This window comes from Pleurodeles waltl, chromosome 11 (assembly GCF_031143425.1).
Source record: "Pleurodeles waltl isolate 20211129_DDA chromosome 11, aPleWal1.hap1.20221129, whole genome shotgun sequence".
NCBI classification, from domain to species: domain Eukaryota; kingdom Metazoa; phylum Chordata; class Amphibia; order Caudata; family Salamandridae; genus Pleurodeles; species Pleurodeles waltl.
In genome coordinates this window covers 598,524,981-598,544,607 of record NC_090450.1, presented here as the reverse complement: position 1 = coordinate 598,544,607, position 19,627 = coordinate 598,524,981, and positions in this window count along the sequence as shown.

Below are 19,627 nucleotides of genomic sequence, written 5' to 3'. Positions count from 1 at the left end.
CCAGTATGCACTATTCTACGGTCCTTCAGACCAACAGGTTAGTACACTGGGACCATGCTTTGTGGGCAATGCCTGGGTTGAGTGGGGTGAATGAACGAAGGTGCGGAGGGGAGCATATGAGGCATGCATCAAATGACAGATGAGAGCATGTGCCACATGGCAAGGGTGGGGATGGGGGGACACTCACATCGAGCATGCAGAAAATGTTGATATTTTATTTTCTCTCTCTGTACGTGTCACATAGGTCAGCGCCCATCAGAAAGTCGACATTTGGCGTGCCATCGCCAAGGACGTCTGGACCCTGGGGGTCCACAACAGACGGGGCACCCACTGCCGCAAGAGGTGGGAGGACATCCGCCGCGGGAGCAGAAAGACCGCAGAGGCTCTGCTGGGGATGGCCTCCCAACGTAGGAGGGGTGCCACCCGTCAATTGACCCCCTGATGTCTCGGATCCTGGCGGTGGCCTACCCAGATTTGGATGGGCGCGTGAGGACATCACAGCAGACACAAGGGGTGAGTACAAGCACATTCTGCTATCTTCGCACGCAGTGGAGGTGTCTGGGTGGGGGAGGAGGGAAGTGGGTATCCCTAGGCCAGGGCGATTTCTGTAGGCTAGTCCCCTCCGTAAGGCATGGCCCTGTGCCCCCGCCCTCCACCTCTGTAGGGTGCCAAGTACACCTATCCATGGCCTTGTGTCACCTATGTGTGCAGATGTCGTCCATTGGCTTGTAGGCCAAGTCACACTGATTGAGTAGTGTACCCCAAGTGCGCGGCTTAGTGCAGGGGGATACTGTGTCTGTCCTCTCCGCCAACTGTGTTGCCAATGCATGCACTCAACATCTCTTTATTTCTCTCCCCGCCCTTTTTTTGTCTGCTCTTCCTGTTCATGTGTGCATTAGCATCATCTGGCGGAGGAGAAGTGGCATTGGAGCACGAGGGAGCTGAATCTCACATGGCCCTGGAGGGCCATGCAACGGACTCTGATTTCACCAGTGAGACGGAGGGCGAGGGGGGCTCCACAACGGGGACACGCGGAGACATCAGCGACACCGACAAGTCCTCGGAAGGGAGCTCCCTTGCGGTGGCGGCAACATCCATGCCCACCCCAACAACAGGTACAGCCGCCACCCAGCGCACCAGCTCCGCCCTCCAAGCAGCCCCTCAGCGTTCGCCCCGTGCCCGCTCGCACACCAAGGCGGGCATCTCCTTCGCCCCAGGCACCTCAGGCCCTGCCCCAGTTACCCCTGCTGCCCTCAGTGAGGAGGTCATTGACCTCCTCCGGACGCTCATTGTTGGGCAGTCTACCCTTTTGAATGCCATCTAGGGGGTGGAAAGGGAGGTGCATCGGAGCAATGCATACCTGGAGGGCATTCATTCGGGTCAGGCTGCCCATCAGCGATCGTTCAACGCTCTGGCCTCATCACTGACGGCAGCCATTGTCCCTGTCTCCTGCCTCCCTCCTCCAACTCCCTCCACCCAGTCCCACTGCCCTGTTCCTCTGCCTATCCCAGACACACCTACAGACCAGCCTGCACACACCGCAACACCCAAGGTCAGCTCATCCAAACATAAGCACCACACATCCCACAAGCATTCACACAAGCAACATCCACATGCAGACATGCCAACAGCACTGCCTCCTCTGTGTCCCCCTCCTCCTCGTCTCCCTCCTCCGTCCCTGTGACGTCTCCACTCACACTTGCATGCACCACTTCATCAGCCACTACGTCCATCACCAGCACACCCACCAGAACACTCCGCACACGTGCAGTCACCACCCCCACTGCCATTTACACGTCCCCTGTGTCCTCTCCCAGTGTGTCTGTCACCCCCTCTTCCAAACCACACAAACGCAGGCAGCCACCCACCCAACAGCCATCCACCTCACGACAGCCTCCGTCACAAGCACCTGCACCCAACGACAGCACACTTGACTCTCCTACAACCACATCCTCTTCCTCCACTCCCATACCCACTGCACCTACCCTTCCCATTGCTCCTAAAAAGTTTTTCCTCTCCAAACTTAACCTCTTTCCATCACCTAACCCACCCCCTCCATCTCGTAAAAGTCCAATCAGCACCTCAGCCACCACAAGCCCTGGACCTACAAGGACCATAGTCCAGGGATATTGGAGTCCACCACCTTCGAGGGCAGCTACATCCGCCAGCAGCAAAGGGACAGCCAGCCCACCCCCTGGGAAAAAATCAAAAAAAGGCCAGGGCCGGCGCGAGAGGACAGAGACGGCAGCCTCCACAGGTACCACACTGGCACCGTCAGGAAGTGGGGTGCCACCTGGCACATCTCCAAAGGGAGGCAAGGGACACAGAGGATCAGGCAAGGATGGCAAGGGCAGCACGGCCGACAAGTCCGTCAGCAGGCGAGCTGCCCAGGAGGGCCCCACCAGACCCCTTCCGGGGGTGAAGGAGTACACCCACGGGCACGGAACACCAGCACAGGAGGGCCCGCAAGCGAGAAGTCGGATGGCGAGTGAACACCAGATATTGGCCAGATCTGGTGCCCTGGAGACACATGTGAAGAACTGCTGAACAGGGCCCCGCCGTCTCAAGAACCGCTGAACAGGGCCCTTCAAGACAAGCACCGCTGAACAGGGCCCGGCCGTCTCAAGAACCGCTGAACAGGGCCCCGCCGTCTCAAGAACTGCTGAACAGGGCCCTTCAAGACAAGCACCGCTGAACAGGGCCCTTCAAGACAAGCACCGCTGAACAGGGCCCCTCCGTCTCAAGAACCGCTGAACAAGGCCCTTCAAGACAAGCACCGCTGAACAGGGCCCTTCAAGACAAGCACCGCTGAACAGGGCCCCGCCGTCTCAAGAACCGCTGAACAGGGCCCTTCAAGACAAGCACCGCTCCGCTGGGCCCTTCAACTCAAGCACCGCTCCGCTGGGCACCGCCGTCTCTGCACCGCTCCGCTGGGCCCTTCCTCTCAAGCACCGCTCCGCTGGGCACTTCCTCTCAAGCACCGCTCCGCTGGGCACCGCCGTCTCTGCACCGCTCCGCTGGGCCCTTCAACTCAAGCACTGCTCCGCTGGGCCCTTCCTCTCAAGCATCGTTTCGCTGGGCACTTCCTCTCAAGCTCGGCTCCACTGGGCACCGCCGTCTCTGCATCGCTCCGCTGGGCCCTTCAACTCAAGCACCGCTCCGCTGGGCCCTTCCTCTCAAGCACTGCTCCGCTGGGCCCTTCAACTCAAGCACCGCTACGCTGGGCACCGCCGTCTCTGCACCGCTCCGCTGGGCCCTTCAACTCAACCACTGCTCCGCTGGGCCCTTCCTCTCAAGCACCGCTCTGCTGGGCCCTTCAACTCAAGCACCGCTACGCTGGGCACCGCCGTCTCTGCACCGCTACGCTGGGCCCTTCAACTCAACCACCGCTCCGCTAGGCCCTTCCTCTCAAGCTCCGCTCCGCTGGGCCCTTCAACTCAAGCACCGCTACGCTGGGCACCGCCATCTCTGCACCGCTCCGCTGGGCCCTTCCTCTCAAGCACCGCTCCGCTGGGCACTTACTCTCAAGCACCGCTCCGCTGGGCCCTTCCTCCCAAGCACCGCTCCGCTGGGCACCGCCGTCTCTGCACTGCTCCGCTGGGCCCTTCAACTCAAGCACCGCTCCACTGGGCACTTCCTCTCAAGCACCGCTGACACATTGGCAGAAGGGGCAGGCCCGGATCAGTGTCGGACAGGGCTGCACGATACACTCTGGGCACCAAGACTCCTCCAGTACCGCTGGAGTCTGTCATCCACTTGTGAGACTGTGGCTTTGCACTCCCCAGGGACTTGAGAGACTGTGGCTTTGCACTCCCCAGGATGGCACAGTGGGCAGGCCACCCACTGTAGGGACTTGAGAGACTGTGGCTTTGCACTCCCCAGGATGGCACAGTGGGCAGGCCACCCACTGTAGGGACTTGAGAGACTGTGGCTTTGCACTCCCCCTGATGGCACAGTGGGCAGGCCACCCACTGTAGGGACTTGAGAGACTGTGGCTTTGAACTCCCCAGGATGGCACAGTGGGCAAGCCACCCACTGTAGGGACTTGAGAGACTGTGGCTTTGCACTCCCCAGGATGGCACAGTGGGCAGGCCACCCACTGTAGGGACTTGAGAGACTGTGGCTTTGCACTCCCCAGGATGGAACAGTGGGCAGGCCACCCACTGTAGGGACTTGAGAGACTGTGGCTTTGCACTCCCCAGGATGGCACAGTGGGCAGGCCACCCACTGTAGGGACTTGAGAGACTGTGGCTTTGCACTCCCCAGGATTGAACAGTGGCCATGGAGGCCCCTTGTGGATCTGGCGTCGTGGACTCATGTGGCTGAGGTGCCCCCCCTTCCCTTCCCCCTGAGGTGCCTGTAGTTTTCCCATCTGATGCCCCTGCCGTGTTCTCTCCAATGGATTCGGGTCTCATGTGTGGGCTTTGCCCATGTGTTGAGGACCATTGGCCCACGTACAATGACAGAAAGCCAATTTTGACGGGACAATTTACATATGTGTATATAGTTATGGGATGTTCAACTTACTTATTTACTTAGCCTTACAATATATTTGAATTCCAATAACATATTATTTTGTCTTTGCATTCTTCGGGGGGTTTGGGGGGTGTCACTCTGAGTTGTTGCTCTGCATTGGTGTGTAGGTAGTTGGGGGGGGGGGTGTCGCGTATGTGTGTGCCCGTATTCTTTTCTCCTCCCCCTCCCCTGTGTCGTAGGTGCAGTACTCACCGTTGTCTTCTGCGCCGGCGTTCGTGCTCCTGGTAGAGGAGCAGGTAGACAATTGCTGGTAGGATGTGTAGTTCTGGTTCCATGCTGTCCAGATTCCTCGTGGAGTGTGTAGGGTGAGCGTTTTCCCATTCATAGTCTGTTTCCGCCGTGTTTTTATTGGCGGGGCTCCCACCCCGGAAAAGGTGGTGGATTGGTGAGTTGTGATAGGGTGGGCGGTACATTGTCTGCCGCCTGTCTGTTGGCGGTGCCCGCCGCGCTGTTTGTTTGTCCCGCCGTGGCGGTTGGAGTGTTAAAGTGGCAGTCTGTGTTGGCGGTTCCCACCAGGGTCAGAATTCCATTTTTTTTACCGCCTGCCTGTTGGCGGGTTGGCCGCCGCTTTAACACCGACCGCCAGGGTTGGAATGACCTCCTAAGTGTGTTGGTACAAGTAGTTTACACCTAGACTCTGAAGTTAAGCCTGCTTGCTCATGCCAAGCTACTAAGAGAGTGAGCCGGGGTTAGCTGAGGGTGATTCTCCTTTACCCTGAATAGAGTGAGGGTCCTTGCTTGGACAGGGGGTAACCTGGCTGCCAACCAAAGAACCCATTTCTGACGGGGCTTATATGTTTTCAGTCATGAGAATATTTAACATACCTCCCACCTTTTCAATTGGATCAAATTACTGTACACTACTCCCGCAGCCAGAGGCAAAAAGGTCACACATATTTCAGAGCAAAATCCGTTATCCAGGGGTAGACACCAAGGATGTCTGTTGTCACCTCTGCTTTTTGTGTCAGCAGTGGAACCTTTTGCACAAAAAAATAGACTGGAATCAACACATTGTCTAACTGAGAAGACCCCCATACACATGCAGTATCTCTATATGCTGATGATATACATGTATATACACAGGACCTTAACATGTGCCTCACTCTACTCACAGTACTACACACATTTGGAGTCCTGTCTGGCCTCTAAGTTAATCATTCTAAATCATACACATTCTCCTTCTGTAATGCCATACCTCACAACACAATTATCATGAGTGGTCAGACAATACCAGTCACACATATCACATTCCGATACTTGGTTACCCAGACCTATAGAACATATAGGTGGTCATCACAACCCTGGCGGACGGTGTTAAAGCAGCGGTAAGACCGCCAACAGGCCGGCGGTAAAAAAAATGGAATTACGACCGTGGCGAAAACCGCCAACAAAGACACTTTAACACTCCGACCGCCACAGCGGTACAGACAAACAGCTTGGCGGTCACTGCCAACAGACAGGTGGAAGTCAAAGTACCGCCCACAGTATCACAACCTATCAATCCGCCACCTTTTCCGGGGCGAATTCACCGCGGACAAAAACACGGCGGAAACAGGACTTCGAAGGGAAAACGCTCACCTCTACACACCCCACGAGGAATCCGGACGCCATGGAACCAGAGCTGCACATTTTTCCAGCCCTCATCTTCTTGCTCCTCTACCAGGAGCACGAACGCCGGCGGCGAAGACAACGGTTAGTACTGCACCTACGACACAGGGGAGGGAAAAAACAGGGACACACACACGCAACACCCCCACCCCCACCCTCACCCACTAAAACACACACACTAATACAGCATGATACATTACAGTTACACCCCTCCAAGACCCCCTGGAAGAATGCAAAGACAAAAGCAAATGAGTGTAACCATTGTAATATATTAAAATCAAGTACGCAAAAATATTTATATACACCATAAACAAAATATACACCAAGCTTAGTAGTCCAGGTAGTACTCCACTGAAGTCCGTGGAACACTGGGCCGACACGGTATGGGCGAGGCCCACACAAGATCCCCGACCATGACGGAGAGAACACTGCAGGGGCATCAGAGAGCAAGAAAACAGGCACCTCAGGGGGAGGGGAAGGGGGGGGCACCTCAGCCGATTGAGTGCATGATGCCAAATCCACGAGGGGGCCACATGCCAACTGTTCCATCCTGGGGAGTGCAAAGCCACAGTCTCTCAAGTCTCTACAGTGGGTGGGGTGCCCACTGTTCCATCCTGGGGAGTGCAAAGCCACAGTCTCTCAAGTCTCTACAGTGGGTGGGTTGCCCACTGTTCTATCCTGGGGAGTGCAAACCCACAGTCTCTCAAGTCTCTACAGTGGGTGGGTTGCCCACTGCTGCATCCTGGGGAGTGCAACGCCACAGTCTCTCAAGTCTCTACAGTGGGTGGGTTGCCCACTGCTGCATACTGGGGAGTGCAAAGCCACAGTCTCTCAAGTGGATAGCAGTCTCCACTGGTTCTGGAAGGGGCCTTGTGCCCAGAGTGCTACATCCTGCTAAGGACAGAGGTAGTGGATGTATCTCTCCACTGGTTCTGGAGGGGGCCTTGTGCCCAGAGTGCTACATCCTGCTTGTGACTGACTCAGTAGCATCAGTGCCCTTGGTGCTCATGGGCCAGCGGTGCTTGAGACGGTGGTGCCCTGTTCAGCGGTCAGCAGTGCTTGAGGCGGCGGTGCCCTGTTCAGCGGTGCTTGAGGCGGCAGTGCCCTGTTCAGCGGTGCTTGAGGCGGCGGGCTCCTTTGAAGTGACACAGCTGCTGGCGGTTCTCTCTGTCCCAGTGGGGAATGTGCTGGTGGTCCTCTCTGTCCCAGCGGGGCTTGTGCTGGCGGTTCTCTCTGTCCCATCGGGCTTGTGCTGGCGGTCCTCTCTGTCCCAGCGTGGCATGTGCTGGCGGTCCTCTCTGTCCCTGCGGGGCTTCTGCTGGTGGTCCTCTCTGTCCCCGCGGGGCTTGTGCTGGCGGTCCTCTCTGTCCCAGCGGGGCTTGTGCTAGCGGTCCTCTCTGGCCCAGCGGGGCTTGTGCTGGTGGTCCACTCTGTGGCGGTCCTCTCTGTCCCAACGGGGCTTGTGCTGGCGGTGGCCTCCTGGGCAGCGGAGACGATGATCGAGGTGGCCTCCTGGGCAGCGGGGATGATGGTGGTGGCCTCCTGGGCAGCAGGGATGATGATGGCGGTGGCCTCCTGGGCAGCGGGGATGCTGTCGGTGGCCTCCTGGGCAGCGGGGATGATGATGGCGGTGGCCTCCTGGGCGGTGGGGATGATGGCGGTCTCCTCCACCGTGCTCCTCTTCCCAGACTTTCCTGGTTTCTTGTGGCCCTTCCCCAGTTTGGAAGGTGTCGCAGCTGACTCCACACTCCCACCAGGACCCCTGGGAGCGGCTTTGGTGGCTGGAGTCTTCCCCCTCTCCTGCCGGGCACTGGCCAACTTCTGATGATTGACAGGTGGGGGATTGCCTGTGCCGTGGCTCCGTGCCACACTGGCTGCCCTGGTGGCCGGTGCACTCCAGATTCCAGTGACTACAGGCACCACTGGTCCCGGAGATGTTGTGGCTGAGGTGCTAGGTTGGGACCTGGAGAGTTGGGACCCAGGAGACGGATGGGGTGGGGGAGGTGTGGGAAAGAGGTCAAGGTTGGACAGGAAAAGTTTTTGGAAGACACTGGGACGGGTAGCTGGAGGGGGTTTGGGAGTAGAGGAAGAGGTTGTGGTTGTAGGAGGTGTTCGTTTGTTGACTTTGGATGAAGGTGCATGCGTTGGAGGTTGACATGAGGTGGATGGCTGTTGGGTGGGTGTGCGCCTGCATTTGTGTATCTTGGGAGGTGGCGTCACAGACACACTGGGAGAGGACACAGGGGACGTGTGAATGGTAGTGGGGGTGGTGACTGCACGTGAGCGGGGTGTGGTGGTGGGTGTGCTGGTGATGGCAGTAGTGGCTGTAGAGGTAGTGCATGCAGGTGTGAGTATAGACGAGACTGGGAGGGAGGAGGGAGACGAGGAGGAGGGGGACACAGTGGAGGCAGTGGATGTTGGGGTGTCTGCATGTGTGTGATGCTTGCGTGGTTGCCTGTGGGATGTGTGGTGCTTATGTTTGCCTGAGCTTCCCTTGTGTGTTGACGTGTGTGCATGCTGGTCTGAAGGTGTGCTTGGGATAGGCTGGGGTACAGGGGATTGGGTCTTGGTGGAGGAAGTTGGAGGGGGGAGGCTAGACACAGGGACAATGGCTGCCATCAGTGCTGAGGCCAGAGTCAGAAAAGCTTGCTGAAGGGCCGCCTGACCAGAATGAATGCCCTCCAGGAATGCATTGGTTTGTTGCAACTGCCTTTCGACACCCTGGATGGCATTCAAAATGGTAGACTGCCCAACAGTGAGGGACCTGAGGAGGTCAATGGCCTCCTCACTGAGGGCAGCAGGGGTGACTGGGGCAGGGGCTGAGGTGCCTGGGGCGAAGGTGATGCCCACCCTCCTGGGAGAGCGGGCACAGGGCAAAGGCTGAGGGGCTGCTGGGAGGGCGGTGCTGGTAGGGGTGGTGGCGGCTGTACCTGTAGATGCGGAGGGCACATATGTTGCCACCACCACAAGGGAGCTCCCATCAGAGGACGAGTCCGTGCCACTGGTGTCAGCTCCTGTCCCCGCCATGTAGCTCCTCTCACCCTCCGTCCCACTGGTGAACTCCGAGCCCGTAGTCTTGCCCTCCATGGACATGTGGGATGCAGCTCCCTCGTGCTCCGGTGCCACTGCTCCTCCGCCTGATGATGCTAATGCACACAAGAACAGGGAGACCACAAAAAGGTGGGGGACGACAGAAGAAAGACATGTTGAGTGCATGCATTACTGCTACCGTTGGCGGACACAACAGACACAGAAGCCCCCTGCACTACGCCTCGCTCTTGGGCTCCACTCTTCAATCCCTGGGAAATGGCCTACTAGGCTATGGACGACATCTGCACACATGGATGACACAGGGGCATGACTAGGTGTACTTGGCACTCTACAGAGGAGGGGTGGGGTGCCACATGGCCTGCCTTACAGAGGGACCTTGCCTACTAAACTCACCCTGGCCTAGGGGAACCCACACCCAACCTCCCCCACCCAGACCCCTCCACTGTGCGCAAAATCAGCAGGATGAGAGTGTACTCACACCCTTGTGGCTGCTGTGATGCCCTCAAGCGCCCATCCAACTCCAGGTATGCCACCGCCAGGATCATAAACATCAGGGGGGTCATGGTGCGACGGGCACCCCTCCCACGTTGGGAGGTCATCCCCAGCTGAGCCTCCGCCGTCTTCTTGCTCCAGCGGCGAATGTCCTCCCATCTTTTCCAGCAGTGGGTGCTCCGTCTGTGGTAGACCCCAGGGTCCGGACGTCCTTGGCGATGGCACGCCAAATATGTTTTTTTCTGGTGGGCGCTGACCTACATGATTTATACAGGGGGAAGAGAAACTTATTACCAACTGCACCGTCACAGTCATTGGCCCCTATCCCTACCCTTGCCATGTGGCACATACACTCACCGTTGTTTCATGCACGCCGCACTCTCCCCCCCCTTTCTTACATCCACCCCTCACCACACAGGTATAGCCCATACAGCATGCTCCCAGTCTACTTACCTGTTTGTCTGGAAGATCGAAGAGTAGTGTGTACTGGGGGAGGACACCATCCACGAGTTTCTCCAACTCCACCGATGTGAAGGCAGGGGCCCTTTCCCCAGACACTCGAGCCATTGTCTCTTCCAGACCGAGGTCACAGCAGCACTTGCAGTGTAGGTCCTCTCCTGTCGAAGATCAGGTATCGAGTGATTGAACAGATAGAAAATGGCAGTCACGTCCACGGCGGTGCGTACCGTCACCGCCGGCGTACATTGTCATTGGCTCCTGGGACCCATAGGGTCCAATGTTCACCAATGGAGCATTGCGCTGCGGTCTTCGACCGCCTACCGCAACGGTGTACAACGCCAGCGGAGTTACCTCACATCACATTGTCCTACTTTAGAGGTCAGGCAGCCGCCATTTCAGGTGCCCACATGGCTTCATTTTTAACTGCGTCACACATACCTAGGCCTAGACTCAACACACATAGAGGCCACTTTTCGGATTATGATTCATGTTCTGTGTAAGCTGTGGATACGTACCTCCGAGTTGGTTGACTCTGTGCTCGCTGTTGTCCTTCATAGGCACTGTCCGCTGGGACATGTGAGGAGATGGCGGCATCCTCCGATGTACAGACCGTTGGTGGACCTATCGATAATGGAGGAAAGACATGTGATCATCACATACAGGCTTGACCGTGCCACACTCCAGGAACTGTGTACCCAGCTGGAGCCAGACCTGATGCCAGCTATCCGCCATCCCACAGGAATCCCCCCTCAAGTGCAGGTGCTGTCAGTGCTCCATTTCCTTGCAAGTGGGTCATTTCAAACAACAGTGTCCATAGCATCAGGGATGTCCCAGCATATGTTTTCCAACGTGTTGTCCAGAGTGTTGTCTGCCCTGCTGAAACACATGTGCAGCTATATCGTTTTCCCTCAGGTGGAGGATTGCCTACAGTGAAAGGTGATTTCTATGCCCTGGGACATATCCCCAACATCATAGGTGCCATTGATGGGACACATGTGGCTTTGGTACCCCACGCAGTAGTGAACAGGTGTACAGAAACCGGAAGAGTTATCAGTCTATGAATGGCAGACCAGTACATCTCCCATGTGAATGCCAAGTTTCCTGGCTCAGTGCATGACGCATACATCCTGCGGAATAGCAGCATCCCTTATGTGATGGGTCAACTCCAGAGGCACCGTGTGTGGCTATTAGGTGAGCACCTGGGAGCAAGTCAGTGGGAATGGTTGTCTGGGTCTGGGGTTATCCCTACAGGTTAGTGTGTGTCTAACAGTAGTCCCTCGCCATTTGCAGGTGACTCTGGTTACCCCAACCTGTCATGGGTACTGACCTGAGTGAGGAATCCCAGGACAAGGGCAGAGGAATGCTACAATGAGGCCCATGGGCGAACACGGCGGATGATCGAGCGGACCTTCAGCCTCCTGAAGGCCAGGTTCCAGTGCCTCCATATGACAGATGGATCCCTATTCTACTCACCAAAGAAGGTGTGCCAGATTATCGTGGCCTGCTGTATGCTTCACAACTTAGCTTTGCGACGACAGGTGCCTTTTCTGCAGGAGGATGGTCCACATGGCGGTGTTGTTGCAGCTGTGGAGTCTGTGGACAGTGAAGACGAGGAAGCAGAAGAAGAGGACATCGACAACAGGGACTCAGTGATCCTACAATATTTCCAGTGAGAAACAGGTAAGAATACAGACCTGCCTACTACATGTACTTCAACACTACTACCTCTCTTCTGTCTGTCATTTTCAGCCAGTGTATGGTCACTGAGTTGTCACTTTCCCTTACAATTTCACAGATGTGGGTCCCACTGTGTGACATCTGCTTTGATTCCTCATTGACTAGAGCTGTGTGACATAAGTATGTTGACATTACAATTGAAAGAGCTTTTTGCCACAGTAATTGATAATACACTAATTCGAAATCACAGACTGACTCCAGATAGTTTTGTGCTTCAAGGGTGTTTATTTTAGTGCTCAATATTGGAGGGGGTTGCAAAATGGGGAGGAGTGATTGTGGAGGTATGTCCATGGCAGAGACCAGTCTATTGGTCTCACAGGTGCATTGCCCAAATGGGCATGGGAAGTGGAGCTGGGGCAGTTTAAGGATGGGCAGGGTGACAAAGTGGGACAGAAAGATGACATTCAGGGTGGTCTCATTTCTTGGCGGGGGTCTTGGCATCGTTCTCTGTCTTTGTCCTGGATCTCAGGGACCGTTTGCAGGGTGGTTTTCCCTCTGCAGGGGGTGGGGTGCTGGTGTGGTGGTCCTCTGGCGGTGCCTCCTGTCCACTAGTGCCGGCGGAGGTGGTGGGCAGTTCATCATCCAGGCTAGTGTCAGGGGCCCCTTGTTGTGCCACAGTGTCCCTCCTGGTGTTGAGTACTTCCTTCAGCACCCCTACGATGGTGCCCAGGGTGGAATTGATGGCTCTGAGTTCCTCCCTGAAGCCCAAATACTGTTCCTCCTGCAGGCGCTGGATCTCCTGAAACTTGGCCAGTACCGTTGCCATCGTCTCCTGGGAGTGGTGGTAGGCTCCCATGATGTTGGAGAGGGCCTTGTGGAGAGTGGGTTCTCTTGGCCTGTCCTCCCCCTGTCGCACAGCAGCCATCCCAGTTTTCCTGTGTTCCTGGGCCTCTATCCCCTGGACCGTGTGCCCACTGCCACTGCCCCCAGGTCCCTGTTGTTGTTGGGGTGGTGGGTTAGCCTGGGTTCCCTGTAGTGGTGGACACACTGCTGATTGACGTGTCCTGGGGACAGAGGTATGGGCCCACTTGGTGGGTGCTGTGCTGGTGTGTCCAGAGGGGGGAAGCTCTGTAGTGGCCTGTGACTGTGTGATGGGAACCGACTGTCCCGAGGTCCCCGATGGGCCGGCTGGTCATCTAGATCCAGTTGGACAGAGCTGCTGTCATCACTGTGGGCCTCTTTTGTTGGTGGTGTGGACATGTCTGGACCCTCCTGTGCGGTGACGTTGGGTAGGTGTCCTGCAGGGGTGTAAATGCATTATTATTGCATCTGTGTGTGCCATGGTGTGCAATGGGTGGGTGACCGTGTACCCCAGTGCTTGCATTCCTGTGTGGGACCTTGTGTGATGATGGTTTAGGGGAGTGTATGGGTTTGTGCAGTGGGCATGCTTTGGTGTTGGTTGTCCATGCTTTGTAGTTGAATGCAGGGCTTGGTGTTGGGATGTGTGGTTTGTGATATTGGGACATTTTTGAGGAGTTGGAGTGATGGGGGTGAGGGTGAGGGTGGGGGTATGTGATGGCATGCAGGTAGGGTGGGGGATTTAATAGTTAATATTTGACTTACCAGAGTCCATTCCTCCTGCTACTCCTGCGAGGCCCTCAGGATGCAGAATAGCCAAGACCTGCTCCTCCCATGTTGTTAGTTGTTGGGGAGGAGGTGGGGGTCTGCCGCCAGTCCGCTGAACCGCAAGGTGGTATCTTGAGACCACGGAACGCACCTTCCCCCGTAGGTCGTTCCACCTCTTCCTGATGTCATCCCTATTTCTTGGGTGCTGTCCCACTGCGTTGACCCTGTCCACTATTCTTCGCCATAGCTCCATCTTCCTTGCAATGGAGGTGTGCTGCACCTGTGATCCGAATAGCTGTGGCTCTACCCGGCCGATTTCCTTCACCATGACCCTGAGCTCGTCCTCCGAGAACCTGGGGTGTCTTTGCCGTGCCATGGGGTGGTGTGGGTGATGTGAGGGGTGGTGTGTGTGTGGTGATAAGTGTGCTGATATGCAGTGGTGTGTTGTGTGAGGTGCGTGGACGTTATGTGGGTGATGGTCTGGTGTGCCTGTGGATGCTAGTATTGTTGATGGTGGTGTCTCTCTCTGGCCTTCTCTCAGTGATTCTGGTCGTAAGGGTTTGTGGGTGATGTGGGTGTGTGTTTTATATTGTATTGGGTGTGTGGGAGTGGTGTGTGTATGTGTATCAGGTGTGTGTATTTGGAATTGTCCAATGTGGCTGTGTTTTGTAAATGTGTGTGTATTTTGAGCGCAGCGGTGTGTGCCGCCAATGGAATACCGCGGTTGAAAGACCGCCGCATGGATTTGTGTGCTGTGATAGTGTGAGTGTATTTCTGTTGGTGTGATGGTGGAGGTTTTGTTTTCGCCAGTTTATGACTGACCTTTGGTGTGGCGGCCTTGTGTGGGTGTCTGAATTTTGGCGGATTCTGTGCTGTGGGTCATAATAGCTGTGGTGGATTTCCGCGGGCGCGGCGGTGTGTTGGCGGTGTTCTGCACGGCGGTAAGCGGCTTTTACCGCCATTGTTGTAATGACCGCCATAATGATTTACTGGACGGGAGTCTACTAATGGCTATTGCTACCTTTGGGCTCAGGGGAAGTTCTGGGTTACTCTATTCCTCTCCATAATAGGCCGTCTGGCTCTTTTCAAAATGGACTTGTTACCAAAGTTATCATATTTTCTTGTGGACCTACCAGTAATCATCCTGCGTCCAGTCTTCAGACTACTAGATTCTCTTCTTCCAGATGTTATTTGAAGCACTGGCAGGCATCGAATCAGCCTTTCTAAATTACAATTCCTCACAGAGAGTAGTGGCCTCGGAGCCCCTGATTTCCGCTCTTATTGCTTCGCAGCACAAATACAATGGCTGTCATATTGGCTGGCAAGAATACACTAGCAGGAAATAGTTGATACAAACTCCATGCTTTGCCCTGGACACTTACATACACTCCTGTTACCACAGGCCATACGCCTCACCCATGTTACCCATACTCCTACATAATGCCATGATGTGTTGGAAACAAGTGTTCCATTACAAACACAACACTGTACCCTATGCCTCAAACATCTCTCTGTGTAGTCTGTCTACCTCCCTGCGTATAATTATGTCTATTCGACTGATGCCATGGGATGGAATTGGAGTCAATGCAATCAGAGACTTATTTGGAGATGGCCTACTGCAAACACATCACAACTTCCTGCAAACCCACAATCTCTCTGGGGCTCATTTCCTAATGCATGCTACTATATTATGCTGCGTCCACACACACTGAGCACCAACAGGCGCTGATCCTGCCATGCACGCACAGGTGCAAGTGACACACGCAATGAGCACTGGCAGACATTTAATCAAATGGCTATACAAGGGCTGTCGTACTCATCTGCACACTGCATTCACCCAGTAGAAGGCACAATTGAAAACAGAGATAGTCTGCTCATTACATGACAAGGAATGGTGCTTCATTCTGGAATTTCACAACATGATATTCCGTAACACTCACTTTAAATTCATTCACTTTATGCTCGTCCATGGAGCAAATTTGACACCTTCTAAACTTCTAAACTACACAATATTTTCCCTACAGCCTCTTCTGCATGTCCACATTGCTGAGATGAGAAGGCCACATTGCTACATAAGCTATATTCATGCTCCTCTTTGTGCATGTACTCTTCAGAAATTGGAGAATCTCTAACAAGTAGTACATATTGGGACACAATGGAACACTTCCTTTTGGGGATTTAGCCGAAACCCAAATCCTCGGTGACAAAACGTTTTGTGGATTTAGCACTTCTCATCACTATGAGACAAATAAGAAGATGTTGGTAGTCCCCCACTGTACCCCTAACTGCAGGTTGGTGTGAAGAAGTATGGCGCTGGTCTCTGCTGAGACCCTAGAAGTCCGTAGAAAAGTATATCAAGAGCTACATAGCCAACCCACAGCCATGACATTGGACTCCATGCTAGAACACTTTAAGGCCCAAGAAGTAGACATGGACTGATCCCACCACATGCAACCATAGCGTACTAAAGCATGGCTAATGACCCTGATAGTTCAGCTAATTATACATCACCAACATGGCTAACGAGATCCTACAAGGAACCTTATGTGATCACAAGGCAGGAATTTAGGGTTTGGGATAGGATAGAGCTAACGTTTTTTGCTGTTATTGCCTATAGCTTGTTTATCTTGCATCACTCATTAAATTGTGATGTCATCAAAATAATTTATGCTACAAGTGATTTACTCTCCTCTTTTTTGCTTTTTCTACATTTTCTCATTTGATGACTATTAGGATATAACATGTGTTAGATCTGACAGCCTTAGGGTGGTCACCCCTAACTTTTTGCCTGACTCCCTTCACTTTTTGGATACTGTTTTTGCTGGTTTTAGGACTCTGTGCACTTTACCACTGCTACCCATGCTAAAGTGCACATGCTCTCTCCCTTCAAACATGGTAACCTTGATTCACACCCAATTGGCTTATTTAATCTACTTATAAGACCCCAGTAAAGTGCACTACATGTGCCAGGGCCTGTAGATTAAATGCTACTAGTGGGCATGAAGCACTGATTGTGCCACCCACATAAATAGTCCCTTAACCATGCTTCAGGCCTGCCATTGCAACGCCTGTGTGTGCAGTTTCACTGCCACTTCGACTTGCCATTTAAAAGTACTTGCCAAGCCTTAAACTCATCTTTTTCCACATATAATTTACCCACAAGATATGCCCTAGGTAACCCATAGGGCAGGGTGCTGTGTAGACAAAAGGCAGGACATGTACCTGTGTCGTTTACATGTCCTGGTAGTGTAGTTTTACACTGCTGTGAGGCCTGCTCCCTTCATAGGCTAACATTGGGGCTGCCCTCATACATTATTTGAGTGTTAGCTGCTGATCTGAAAAGAGTAGGAAAGACATATTTAGTATTGCTAGAATGGTGATACAAAATCCTGCTGACTGGTGAAGTTGCATTTAATATTACTATTTTAGAAGTGCCACTTTTAGAAAGTGAGCATTTCTCTGCACTTAAATCCTTCTGTGCCTTACAATCCACGTCTGGCTGGGTTTAGTTGACAGCTCCCTTGTGCATTCACTCAGACACACCCCAAACACAGGATACCCAGCCTCACTTGCATATATCTGCATTTTGAATGGGTCTTCCTGGGCTGGGAGGGTGGAGGGCCTGAGACTTGCATGTCAAAGGACAGTAGTCTGACCTCCCACAAAGGCTGCCACACCCACTACTGGGACCCTGGCAGACAGGGCTGAACTGACAGGGGACTTTGTGCACTTCTAAGCCACTCTTTGAAGTCTCCCCCACTTCAAAGGCACATTTGGGAATTTAAACAGGGCCAATGCCCCTACAAACTCAGACACTTCCTGGAGAAGAGAACCTAAACCAGAACCTGCATCCTGCCAAGAAGACCTGCCTGGCTGCTCAAAGGACTCATCTGTCTGCTTTCTGTGAAGGACTGCTGTCTTGCTGTTGCCCTGCTTCCGTGCTGCTCTCTGGCTGTGGTGAAGAAGTGCTCTCCAAGGGAATGGATATAGCTTGCCTTATGTTCCCTGAAGTCTCAGGACCAAAATGACTTCATCTCTGCAAGAAGGACTCCTTGTGGGGCGAAATTCGATGCACAGCCTGTCAGAAACGATGCATAGACTGCACTGCGGTGAAAATTTCACTGCATACCGAACCAGAACGATGCAGGCTGACATTGCAACAGGAAGATTGAAGCAGCACCAGGGTAGTGACCGGAAATTCGAGGCACGGCCTCACCGGATCGATGCACAGCCAAACCAGAACGACGCAGCCCGACTTCCGGCGAGGAATTGACACAAATCCTGCAGTGCAGTAGAAAATTCAACGCAACGCCTACTGGATCGACGCAGCTCCTGTGACTTCATCCTGCCAGCGTTGGAAATCCATGCACCATTCCTGGGGCGTCTGTAAACCCTGCAACCCGAAGGGGATCCATGACCGAGCACCAGAAATCGATGCACAGCCTTCGCTGCGTGAAAAGTAAATGACAAATTGCCGTGTGCAGCCTGAGAAATCAATGCACAACCCTTTGTTTCCACGCTTCTCCTCCTCTGCGGTTCTTTGCAGAGATTTTTCAAATGAACCAGATACGTTGTGCTTGAAATAGACTTTGGCCCTCTTTACAACATTGAAGGTAAGTGCTGCTTACCGCCATGCTGACTGCTGCCAACATACCGCGACCGCGGTGGTGTACCGCTACGGGTATTATGACCCACACATGGAAATCCGCCACTATACAGACACAAGCACAAGTCCGCCAGCCCCAAGGTCAGTGATAAAATGGCGGTACCAAAACCCACACCATTACGTCAACAGAAATACTCCCACAACATCATGACCCACAAATCACTGCGGCGCTCAAAATACACACACACTAACATAACTACACCACATTGGAAAATTCAAAATACACACACCTGACACACATACACACACCACACCCACATACCCACAACACTATAAAACACACACCCACATTACCAACAACCCCTTACAATGAAAAGAATACTCCCAACTGAGAGAGAGACAAGCCACGAGCACCCACTGAATCTGAGCCACAAAACACCAACATTCATACACCATCCACGCACCTCATAGCATACACCCCAACACATCACCCCACACACCCTCACACACACCACTCACACTACACCCATGTCACCACAACAACATCCCAGGTTCTCTGAGGAGGAGCTAAGGGTCATGGTGGAGAAAATCAACCTCGATAGAGCCACAGCTATTCGGATCACAGGTGCAACAGACGTCCATTGCAAGAAAGATGGAGCTATGGTTGTAGGAAAGTACCATCTTGCCTAGCATGTTACCCCCATTTTTCACTGTATATATGTTGTTTTAGTTGTATGTGTCACTGGGACCCTGGTAACCCAGGGCCCCAGTGCTCATAAGTGTGCCTGAATGTGTTACCTGTGTAGTGACTAACTGTCTCACTGAGGCTCTGCTAATCAGAACCTCAGTGGTTATGCTCTCTCATTTCTTTCCAAATTGTCACTAACAGGCTAGTGACCATTTTTACCAATTTACATTGGCTTACTGGAACACCCTTATAATTCCCTAGTATATGGTACTAAGGTACCCAGGGTATTGGGGTTCCAGGAGATCCCTATGGGCTGCAGCATTTCTTTTGCCACCCATAGGGAGCTCTGACAATTCTTACACAGGCCTGCCACTGCAGCCTGAGTGAAATAACGTCCACGTTATTTCACAGCCATTTTACACTGCACTTAAGTAACTTATAAGTCACCTATATGTCTAACCTTTACCTGGTAAAGGTTAGGTGCAAAGTTACTTAGTGTGAGGGCACCCTGGCACTAGCCAAGGTGCCCCCACATTGTTCAGAGCCAATTCCCTGAACTGTGTGAGTGCGGGGACACCATTACACGCGTGCACTACATATAGGTCACTACCTATATGTAGCTACACAATGGTAACTCCGAATATGGCCATGTAACATGTCTATGATCATGGAATTGCCCCCTCTATGCCATCCTGGCATAGTTGGCACAATCCCATGATCCCAGTGGTCTGTAGCACAGACCCTGGTACTGCCAGACTGCCCTTCCTGGGGTTTCACTGCAGCTGCTGCTGCTGCCAACCCCTCAGACAGGCAGCTGCCCTCCTGGGGTCCAGCCAGGCCTGGCCCAGGATGGCAGAACAAAGAACTTCCTCTGAGAGAGGGTG